Below are 10,949 nucleotides of genomic sequence, written 5' to 3' on the forward strand. Positions count from 1 at the left end.
AAATGGACTAATGTGATGACAATTTATATGATTATATGTGTATTTAAAGATACATTACACATTGAAACTGACTGTTTGGAACTCCAAATGTTATCTGTTCTGGTCTATGCACATCACATAATGAGAAATTTTACCTGTAAAATAAGAAATTGAGTTACATCATTTAACGCTCAACCCCTCTTGCTACCTCAGCCCAATCTTAAATTGCACTGAGGTGGCCAGAAGGCATCTAAGTCCTGGCCTGAGGTGTCTTGTAAAAGAGCCCAAGGTAAGATGACAATATAGAGATATGAATTTATTCATATGTAAATTAATAATATTAAAATAAATTCTGTGAAATTTGTTATAAATTATACACTTCAGAGACATGCCAAAAAATGAAGATATATTGAATTCACTGTGGAGAAACTGAGTTTAATTTAGACCACAGAGCTAACAAGTTAACTTATAGGGGGAGTGGGACAAAATAGCATCCTGTCGTCTTCAAAAAAAAACTCCAGCCTAAAAAATGTCACAGCAGTTCATGTGAATGCTATTTTATAAACCTTTACATCAATTATGGTTTCATATTACATTGCCATTCTGACTGAGATATAACATTCCCCAGGCTGTTTTAACAGTTAGCTTCTGCTGCTAGTAGCATTTACAAACAGTCGCCAAAATAAATGGTAAAATTGTGCACAGCAAAACTGATAGTGGCATTAAGGTTGTCATGTTTGGTTCCAGTTTACGAACCCACATGCACGAACACAATCAGGAGACGCGTATGCAAACAATAATAAAGTTTATTGAACAGAGGGGACAGGGTTGGGGAGAAAAACACGGAGCAGAAGTCAGGAAGGGATAACCAGTTCAGCCACTGTCAACGAGAGGAAGCGGTTAGACTCCTGGGAGGTGGAGGAACATATAAATATATATATGTAGAGGAGAGAAAGGCTTACTAGGAACAGATGGAAGCTCACTTAGGAGCAGCGACAGACCCAGGGCGGCGTGGAGAGGTAGTGAACCGTTGGAGGGCGGACAGGTAAGACAGACTGAGTGGGGAGCGAGCTGGCGGCTGGTCGTGGTCCGGAACAAACGATCCACAGAACTTTTCTCTCGAGAAAACTCCGGAGGAATCCAGGTAGACCTGACGAGAAGGAACAAACACAGGAGGCGATTATCTCGGGAAGATACACAGCGGGCCTTACTCTGGAACGATTTGTTACCAAGGTGAACAAACACTCAGGCAAGGAAGTGTCAGCTCGCCGCTTCTTAAATATCCCCAGCCTCAGTCAGCAAATGCGCCACAGGTGTGTCTCCGGGTTCAACCACACGCTTCTCCAGGGGCTCTGCTCCTAGGCGGCATCTGGTGGAGGAAGTGGGAAGCGGCAGGCTTCCAAAACAAAAGAAAAACAAAACAAACCACCGATCCTGACAAAGGTTATAAAACAGTGATCACATGAACTGCTATAAAATATTTGAGATTGGCGTTGTTATAGGAGTTGGAGACACAACACCGCTATTCATTTTAACTGCTTGCTGCCAAAAGTGGAAGTGAGTCTACCGGCCATCAAACTTGTAGTGGGTGTAAAGAAAATAATGAGATGGCTGGTAAAAGTCTGGAATTTTATTACATGCACACTATTATACAGGCACCATGACAGAACTTCTCTAGTCTCCTCCTCCTGCTCTCTACTTAGCCCTACAGTCTCACAGCAGTGCCATTTAATGACTAGATGTAATAACACCAACAACACAGAACACAAATGCATTCACTGTGTAAATTTCAGAACGCAACATCTCCTCTTTACCAAAACAAACATTCACAATCCTTTAAGCAAAAGTAGTATTCTCTGAGAAAGACTAGTGTTAATGTGATGCAAAATAAAGTGTCTGAAATTTTATACCATAGTGTAAAAATTTGGTATAAAAAGATGCGGGTAATATGCATTCCATCAAGGATTGCAAAGCCTTTAATACTCTATGTTGTACTCTATGTACTCTACGGTATGCCAATATTCTGGGCGTCTGTCTGCTAGAAGACTTGCTGAGAGCTCAGCCATGTTAAATCTCCATCAAAAGTTCTGTCAGTTTGAAGGACTCCATTATTCCTCAGAGGTCATGTTAAAATTGCACACCTTGTAATTGTATTTCCCCCCTATTTCTCCTGCCAGAAGCAGTTGTGAAATTGGAGTGTGAACCGTTTCAGTCCTGGCGACTAATTGCAGGTTAGAATAAAGGTGGAAGCTAGGTGAAAATAAACACCTCATATAAATAGAAGCAGGCAGTTTGAAACACAGAAAATGTCAAGCGCTCACATCATAAGTGCAGGATGGAATTGGCGGTCAGATTAAGCCAACCTGTGGGTATTCTGTGAGATAATGAAGTGAGCAGACTCCGAGAGGAGAATTGAGTGAGCTGCAAATATTTCATTAACCAAACTCAGTCCTTGCATTGTTCCTCTTAGAGTAAACCTGAATCCTGGGAGAGGGGCATCTTTCAGGTTAATAAATGTCACAATATGCAGCTGCTGCTTTTGTCCATCCAGGAAGTTGTTTGCCCGGTGTGTAACTTTAAATTTTCAAATTAAATTGCAACACCAACTCAAATTTCAGCTATTGTTTTAGAGCAATGACATTTATTTAACTAAAAATAAATTAAATGGTAAATGGTAAATGGCTTGCACTTATATAGCGCTTTATCTAGTCCAAGGACCTCAAAGCGCTTTACACTACAATCATTTACCCATTCATCCACACATTCACACACTGATGGAATTACGGTTTTGACTCACATTTAAAGCACCCTGAGCTCATATTTTCAGCTGCTAAGTTCCTTACACAAAATCTCAGACATGGTTGTAGCATTACTGAAAACACATAGCAGGTCAGTAGGTTTGAAAATTGTTTAATATTTAAAGGATGTTTTTCACTGAATAAAACATTAGAACTTTTGTTTATGACCTACAGTTCAAAACCAAATGCTTGTAAAATACATACAATCATGGGGGGGGGGGATGCTGACCCTGTTTCAGTTACAGGGCTTTGCATATCAGGGATATTAAAACAGATTTTTACCTGGTTCTAAAATCATTCAAATCTAACCTCAAATGAACAGAAACACACAACAAATTCCACCATGTCATTATTTATTGAAGCAAAAAATGAACAATATGTGAAAAACTGGTTCCAGCCCAAGATGCAGCAGCTTGTACAGCCTCCTTTAACAGCAATAACTCAACAGTGGTTTTCTGTAGGACTTCAGTCTCTCACATGTTTGTGAGACTCTTCTTTAAAGTGTTATTTTTGTTCACTGAGGTTTGCAGGTATTGGTTTCTGCACAGCTCTTAAGGTCCTACCACAGCATTTCAGTCAGGTTGAGGTTATGGATTTTGACTGGAATGGTCCAGTGGAATGGTGCAGCATCTTAATTCTTTTTAACCTGTTCTGTTAGATTTGCTGCTGTGTTTGGAATCATTGTCCTGTTGCATTATGATCCAGTTTGGTTCAAGTTTCAGTTGTTGGACCAATGTCCTCACATTTGTCTTTAGAATCTTTTGGTCCACAGAAGAGTTTAGATTTAACTCAGTAACTGCAAGAAGCCCAAACCATCAGCCCTCCACCACAGTGCTAACAGTTGGTATGGGGTGTTTGTGCTGATATGCTGTGTTTGGTTGACATGCCACTGTTCATTATAAGTACCCATCTGCTGTTTGGTCTCATCTGTCCAAAGGACATTGTTCCAGACATCTTGTGGTCACTCAGATGAAACTTTACAAATTGAAGTCCTGCTGCCATATGAGAAAAAAATAGTTTTGTTTTTTTCCTCAACCCTTCCAAACAAGCCATACTTGTTCAGTCTTTTTCTAACTGTCCTGCCATGACCATAGAATATTAACCTGCTAACTGAGGCCTATAGAATCTGAGATGGAACTCTTGGATTATTTTGTCATTCCTATGAGCATTGAGCAGTCTGACACTGGACTGAATTTGCCAGAATGTCCACTCCTGGGAAGGCTAGCAGCTGTCTTAAATTTCTGATTTAACTGTTTATTTACAAGATTTTGTAAAAAAAAAAAAAAAAAAAAGGTGGAATTCCCCCCCGCACCCCAACATCTAGTCAAATCATTATTCTTATTTCACATCCCACACATACATTCATACATTCCCATACCTAGTTTTACACATTATTATTTTTACACAATATTGCACCAATCAGACCTTATTACAGTAATTGATGGCATGCTTCTCACAGCCGTATTCATAAAACACTTTATCAAACACATCAGCTTATTTGGGGTGACAAATTATTCCTTATACTTCCTATCCAGATATTATTAAAACATTATATTAGACAAAATTAATAAATGATAATGAATTTTCTTTAGTGTATAGAATATGCTGGGCTTTTTTTAATATCCAGTTATGTATCCGGTTATGCAGTGCTTTGAGTTAGTCTAAGTATAATGTTGTAGCAGTTCATTTTTCAAAAGTTACTTCAATGTCTTTAAAGAAGATGATTTTTGTATTGTTCCTTTAATTTTTTAATGTTTTCCACTTGTGAAAAATCTTTCTCTCAACAGCAATAGTTTAATTCTCAAAGGTCATGTCTTTCCTTTGTGGCATTGTGTTAATGTAGCAGAGCAGCAAACTTTAGTACTGTTGTCACACTGTTTCTACAGTAGTCTTGCCATAACTCTAAGTAGTGATGACTTCACAAGATTCTTTGTAAATAAAATAGTTTCAATCAGAGAGAAAATTTACAGTCCTTTATCATCCAAACCATCAACATGTCATGGTAGATCCCATCCCAGCTAGACTGTTCAAGGAGGTGTTTCCCTTAATTAATATCCCCATTTTGAATCTGCTTAATTTGTCTCTAATGAATAATGTATCACAGAGCTTTAAGGTTGCTGTAATTAAACCCTTACTTAAAAAACAGATCTTGATTCAGGAGTTCTGGCCAATTATAGACCAATATCCAATCTCCTATTTATCTCAGAAATTCTTGAGAAAATAGTTGCAAATAGTTGCTGCATTTGATACAGTTCATCACAATATTCTATTACAGAGGCTTGTGTTATATTTTTTAGACCGGAGCATCATAGGAACAAATTTTACAGTCTTTCACTTTCTCTGGGTGGAATTAATTTGGCCTCCAGGTTCTAATGTTGAAGAACCTAGGTGTTATTTTGGCTCAGGATGTCATTAACCTCCACATTGAAAATGTTACCAAGACCACTTTCTTCCACCTACATAATATTCTCAAATTAAAAACATTTTGTTCCAAAATGATGCAAGAAAAACTGGTCCATTTATATATATATATATATATATATATATATATATATATATATATATATATATATATATATATATATATATATTTGTATATTCAAAAAATATTACTGAGCACACAGGAGGAGATTTTAGTCCAATGCTGATACTCAGTAGGTACAACTTGCAGCAACTTGTAACTTATTAACACACGGGACAACCTGACTATGTTTTTACAGAGCTGTTATGAAGCTGAAAGTCATTAGTCTGGAATCTTGAGGCCATCCATGTAATTAGCTGCTGTGTTTGAGATGTTAGCTTGAGCAAATAACTGCTTAACTTACTCTGATTTATTGAACTGACTGAAAAATACACTTGGACTTAATCAAGAACAGCAAAGTGATTTGGGCTGTTTTCTGCTTTAAATCAACTTTAAAATAACCAAGGTGTTAAAATATTATGGTATGATTTAAAAACAAATTGTTTATGTTTATTTAGAATTTTTGTGTATCATTTGATGGTTGTGAAAGTCAGTGCTTCTGTTTAACACTTCACTGTTTATTCCAATGCCAAATTTGTTCCAGACTAGTACACACTGATGCAGATTAATCCTCCAGGTAGAAGTGGTTGTTTAGTTATTGAATCATGTCACAATACCGCAACAAGACATGGTGCTACGTCTACTTAATAATCAAAATTTAAGTTCCTAATAACTGTCATTGGTTTTTTAATGAATACTGGTATTGTGCTAAAAATAAAACTGTTTCTCAACAAAGCAACTGTCATAAATGTTGCATCATTTCTGATTAGTGGCTTTGATGCATCATAAGAACAACCAACAAAGAAACTAAATACATCTGTCTGATACATATGCTGAAGTGTATATGCACGGAAGTATTTTTTTTTCTCGAACTATAAATCAAACTGGTTTAGCCATTTTTGTGTTGGCTATGGTTGATTAGGCCTGGCAGCCATGTTGAATTAAATTAACTTCAAAAGTTAATCAGTTGTAGATAGTTCAAATATTCTACGCAGTATCTCAGCTGTTCTTAGGACTGCACTCTTCTGGACAGAGATCTCTGGGGTTGTTCCTGGGATCTGTTGGAGTCACTCTTCCAGTTTGGGAGTTACAGCACCAAGAGCTTCGATGACCACTGGTACCACTGAGGCCTTGACTCTCCACAACTTCTCTATTTCCTCTTTCAGCCCTTGGTATTTCTCTGGCTTTTGGTTTTTCCTGATGTTACAGTTGCTTGGGACTGCTATGTCTATCACCACTGCTTTCTTCTATATCTTCTCTATCACCACAGTGTCTGGCTGGTCACCACAACTGGACATTGAGGTGATATAATATGTTTTATGCTTTTATTGCTGTCATAAATCAATCACAGTCAATATAAGTGGATTCTTTGGCCAAAAAAAAAATCTTTCAATGTCAAAGTGAAATTAAATTTCTGCAGAGTAGTACCATAAAACCAATTAAATAAAAATATGTAATGTAAAATAAGTGACAGCATAAATATTCACTCCCTTTAAAATTGACTGTCCTAATTTAACTTAGAAAAGATTTTCTCCCCTGTACATTGGAGGAACAGCTGTGGAGGTGGTCTCCAGCTACAGATACGTGGATGTGCATATATCCAATGACCTTACCTGGAGTGTCAACACTTCCTGTCTGGTCAGGAAGGCTGATCAACATCTCTACTTTCTCAGAAAGCTGCGGAGAGCAGGACTTGGGAGCTCAGTTCTGAGGAGCTTCTATCACTGTGAGGTGGAGAGATTTCTCTGCACCTGTATCACCGTGTGGCACAGAAACTGCACTGCTGCTGAGAAGATGGCTCTGCAGAGGGTGGTTAAGGCTGCACAGAGGACTGTAGAGAGCAGTCTTCCCACCACCTCGGACCTATAAATCACGATGCAGAGAGAGGGCGCTCCGTGTCATAAAGGACTCCACCCACCCTGCACACAGTCTGTTTCAGCCCCTCCCCTCAAGCAGGTGGCTAAGGTGCATTCAGAGCAAGACCACCAGGCTCAGAAACAGTTTCTTCCCTGCAGCTGTCAGCTGCACCTCTCAGCTTCATCTCATGTATACTTTTTTTTGTATGTTGATATTATATATCTATACATATATTCTCCATATTTAAACTCTTTTTTTATTTATTTATATATATTAATTTATTTATTTGATAGGTTTCTTGAACTGGGACCTGAGTCCCATGCAAGTGTGACCCGGTATGACAATAAGAGATCTTTGAATCCTTGAATGTCCGGTTGGTTAGCCATCACCTGTTTGTCAGTCTGTATCTGGAAGTCCCACAGTATTTTAGCCCTGCCATTCTCCACCACCTTAGGTGGAATCTCCCATTTTGACTGAGGGACTTACAGTCCATACTCTGTACAGATGTTCCTGTACACTATTCCAGCCACTTGGTTATGGCGTTCCATGTATGCCTTGCCTGCCTGTATCTTACATCCTGCTAATATGTGCTGGACTCAGAGGGGATCTTTACACAGCTTGCATCTTGGGTCCTGCTCCTATCAGGCATCACAGCAGCTAAGATGAATAGGCACATGGGTCAATGTGTGATTAACCTGTGCAAAGTCTGAACGGAATTGGCACCAACACCAGGGGAGCCAAGCACCAGCTACTAGTGGACAGAACTGTAGCTTAATACCAGACACACAAACCTATGCACTGCCTGGATTGACTACAAGAAAGCTTATAACTTGATGTCCCATACATGGATACTGGAGTGCTTAAAAACTGTATACCATCAACAGGACACGAAGAGCCTTCATTGAGAATTCATTGAGGTCTTGAAGAGCCAGCTGAACAGTCAGAACAGTCCCAGCCATCAACACATATGCGATGCCAGTCTTTAGATACCCTGCTGGTATAATAACCTGGCCAAATGAGGAGATAGAAGTCACTGACATCAAGACACAAAAGCTCCTCACAATGCACTGAGGGTTTCAACCTAAGTCCAGCACCCTGAGACTGTAGACTAACAGAAAGGAGGGAGGCAGAGGACTAGTGAACATCAGAGCCACTATACAGGATGAAACAACCAGAAAGCCCTCAATGATGATTTGCTAAGTGAATGTCTCAGGCAGCAGAAACCCAATGGGGAAGAGGAGAAGGAGGAACCCTCATGGAAAAACAAGCCCCTGCACAGCATATACCACCAGCAGACTGAGAAAGTGGCTGATGTCAACAAACCCCACCAGAGGCTAGAAAGGGCTGGACTGAAGAACAGCACAGAAGCACTAATCATGGCAGCACAAGAGCAGGCCCTCAGTACAAAAGCAGTAGAGGCCGGGGTGTATCATAGCAGGCAGGTATGATAGGCCCCAGCAATATACGCATTCTGATTAACAAGAACAAAAAAAAAAATATATATATATATGCCTGGACTTTGTGCCCATACACATATCCTGATTTCCCTGAAGCTTCAACACCTTCCAATCTGCATTCTACAGCATATTATTGTGTTGTTTTTGTCAAGAATGTTTTACTTTTACCTACATCAAAGATAGCATGTCTTCTCATTGACACGTTTGTTGACATTGATTCCATTTTGGTGGCCATTTGGGATCCTCCACAACATCACAAGTTTTGATTAGACAATGAATGGGAGTTTTCCCTCTCTGTTTTTAACTCTATGCTCATGCCATAAACAATTTCAAGTGATGGAAGCATCTTCAGTTCTAATTTCGCCAGACAAAATCATAAAAAATTTGTTGAGACATCTTGTAAAGCTATAATCTTGCAGGAACTTGTACCATGAGATCTTGTTATACCACTACTATTTGCTCATAATGCTTCCATTTTCATCTTATTTTTTCTTGCCTACTCCTTCCACAACTTTTGAAATACACCTGCAAAACAATACATCAGAACTTGTAGTTTAATCAGGAATAATGTGCTGTGACTTTTTGTAGCAGTACATTGTATGAAATAGACAAAATACAAAACTTAATTTTCCCTGGATCTCTGTAGTCTGGGGCACAGATAGGAGTCTAATGTTAATCTTGGTGTAGGGGAAAGGGTATATTTTTGAATTGTTAATAATTCCTAATTTATAATACGTCAGGGCACCACCCTTTCTCAAAGAGGGAAATATTACATAAATCTATAATTTGTAGTTATTAGTCTTAAAATTTAATTACACTGGACGAGCATTAAAGAACATTAAAGATGAAAGTGTGACTCTTGTCATTTTTAAAATAAGAACCTGTGGTTGCTCTTGTAACTAGAAAGGAGGAAAAAAAATAAAATGTTAGCACAATATCACATTTTAATATGAAGATTACAGTCCAGAAATGTCATGGTTTTGATCAGGCTTCTGACCCACATACAGAGAAACTCTCAGGAGGAAACCAGGAATCAGATAAAGTATGTTTATTGAAAACCAGCAAGAAACAAGTGTTCGACGATCTGGAGTGATCGCGGCAGTGTGTGTAGTCAGGTACTCTGAAAGACAGAGACAGGATAAGAACGGGTTGGAACTGAAAGGATTAGCAACAGGCAGCAGTCTTACTTTAGAGGGAGAGAATGGTCCACCAGGGGAAGATGAGTGGAATCCTGGGTTGTGGCAGCAGAACCATGACATTGATTCCCTCCAGTTGATGGTGGAACCGGGGAGGACGAAAGAATACCCGTTGGGCAGGCAGGCCACACAGGTAGGCAGTCTCAGTCCAGAAAGGTCATCCAGGAGTCCCACAGAGAGTGAGGAAAGGCCCCAGAAAGGTAATGCTCAGAAGAGTTCATGGCAGATTACCTGAGAATACACACAGAGATTACTTGGGACAAACATAAGTTTGTCACAAGGAGGCTGTGACTTACCATGTAAAGGATACACTCCAGCGAAGACTGGCTGGAGAACTGCTCCTCTTTTAGAGCTCTGCTGAACAAGGCAAACGATCTGCAGGTGTGAACAACACACACACCTGCAGTGGATGAAGCAACCCAACGGCAATCCTGGAAGGCCGCCCTCTGGAGGAAAGAACCTGGTGGAGGACGATAACAACCACAACCCCATCTCCTGACAAGAAACTTATTTTTGTTAGGAAGCAGGGGTTTGGGTTCTCTCTTTCTCCATTAGAGGAAGCCATGGAGCCAAACCCAGAGGACAGGTCTTTCACTGATTGCTCACACCTGAGTCACATTACCACTCACCAAGCCACAGGATAAGAGGAGGGGACTGCCAGTCATTGGACACCTGAGTGGTACTTGAGCCACCCTTCCTAGAAGTCTCTTGTCTCCCTGAGTAATCGTCTCAGCCATTCTTTTACTCTAACCAGTTTGTTTGCTACCAGGTACTCCTTGTGATCTACAAGCAATTTGTTCAGATGCCACGTTGTCTTCTGGGTTCTCAGCATTCATCGTCTGATTTGTGGTTCTTCTTCCACGACTGGCAGCCGTTACCTCCACTTATCAGGTCCTCACTGTGAAGACCTGTCTGCCCTCCAACTCTCACCACCTATCGGCTTCCTCTGGACTCCAACAAGGCCAAATCGTTCCTCCGTACTCTCCAGGATCATCTCTTGGACCCAAGCCCCTCAAACTCCTCTCACCTCTCCCTGGCGAACCAACAACTCTTCCTTCATCTGTAAGTCATCCATCTACCAAACCTTTCCATCCAAGTTTACCAAATACTCACCATCTACGTTTCCGTTGCAGTGATCCAG

The 10,949-nt window shown here is 39.9% G+C and overlaps 2 long non-coding RNA genes across 2 annotated transcripts; both read right to left on the bottom strand.

Moving 5' to 3' along the window:
- Nucleotides 1-767: 767 nt before the first annotated feature.
- Nucleotides 768-1,413, bottom strand: LOC119617911. Its single transcript, XR_005234368.1, has 2 exons — nucleotides 942-1,413; nucleotides 768-859 (listed from the first exon to the last, which is right to left on the bottom strand). It is a non-coding gene; the product is annotated as an uncharacterized LOC119617911 (long non-coding RNA).
- An 8,245-nt stretch (nucleotides 1,414-9,658) lies between these two features.
- On the bottom strand, nucleotides 9,659-10,697 carry LOC112451194. The gene is made up of 3 exons (XR_003039967.2): nucleotides 10,105-10,697; nucleotides 9,800-10,039; nucleotides 9,659-9,732 (listed from the first exon to the last, which is right to left on the bottom strand). It is a non-coding gene; the product is annotated as an uncharacterized LOC112451194 (long non-coding RNA).
- Between the last annotated feature and the right edge of the window lie 252 nt (nucleotides 10,698-10,949).

The sequence above is a fragment of the Kryptolebias marmoratus genome, linkage group LG17, assembly GCF_001649575.2.
Source record: "Kryptolebias marmoratus isolate JLee-2015 linkage group LG17, ASM164957v2, whole genome shotgun sequence".
In the NCBI taxonomy this organism is placed as follows: Eukaryota; Metazoa; Chordata; class Actinopteri; order Cyprinodontiformes; family Rivulidae; genus Kryptolebias; species Kryptolebias marmoratus.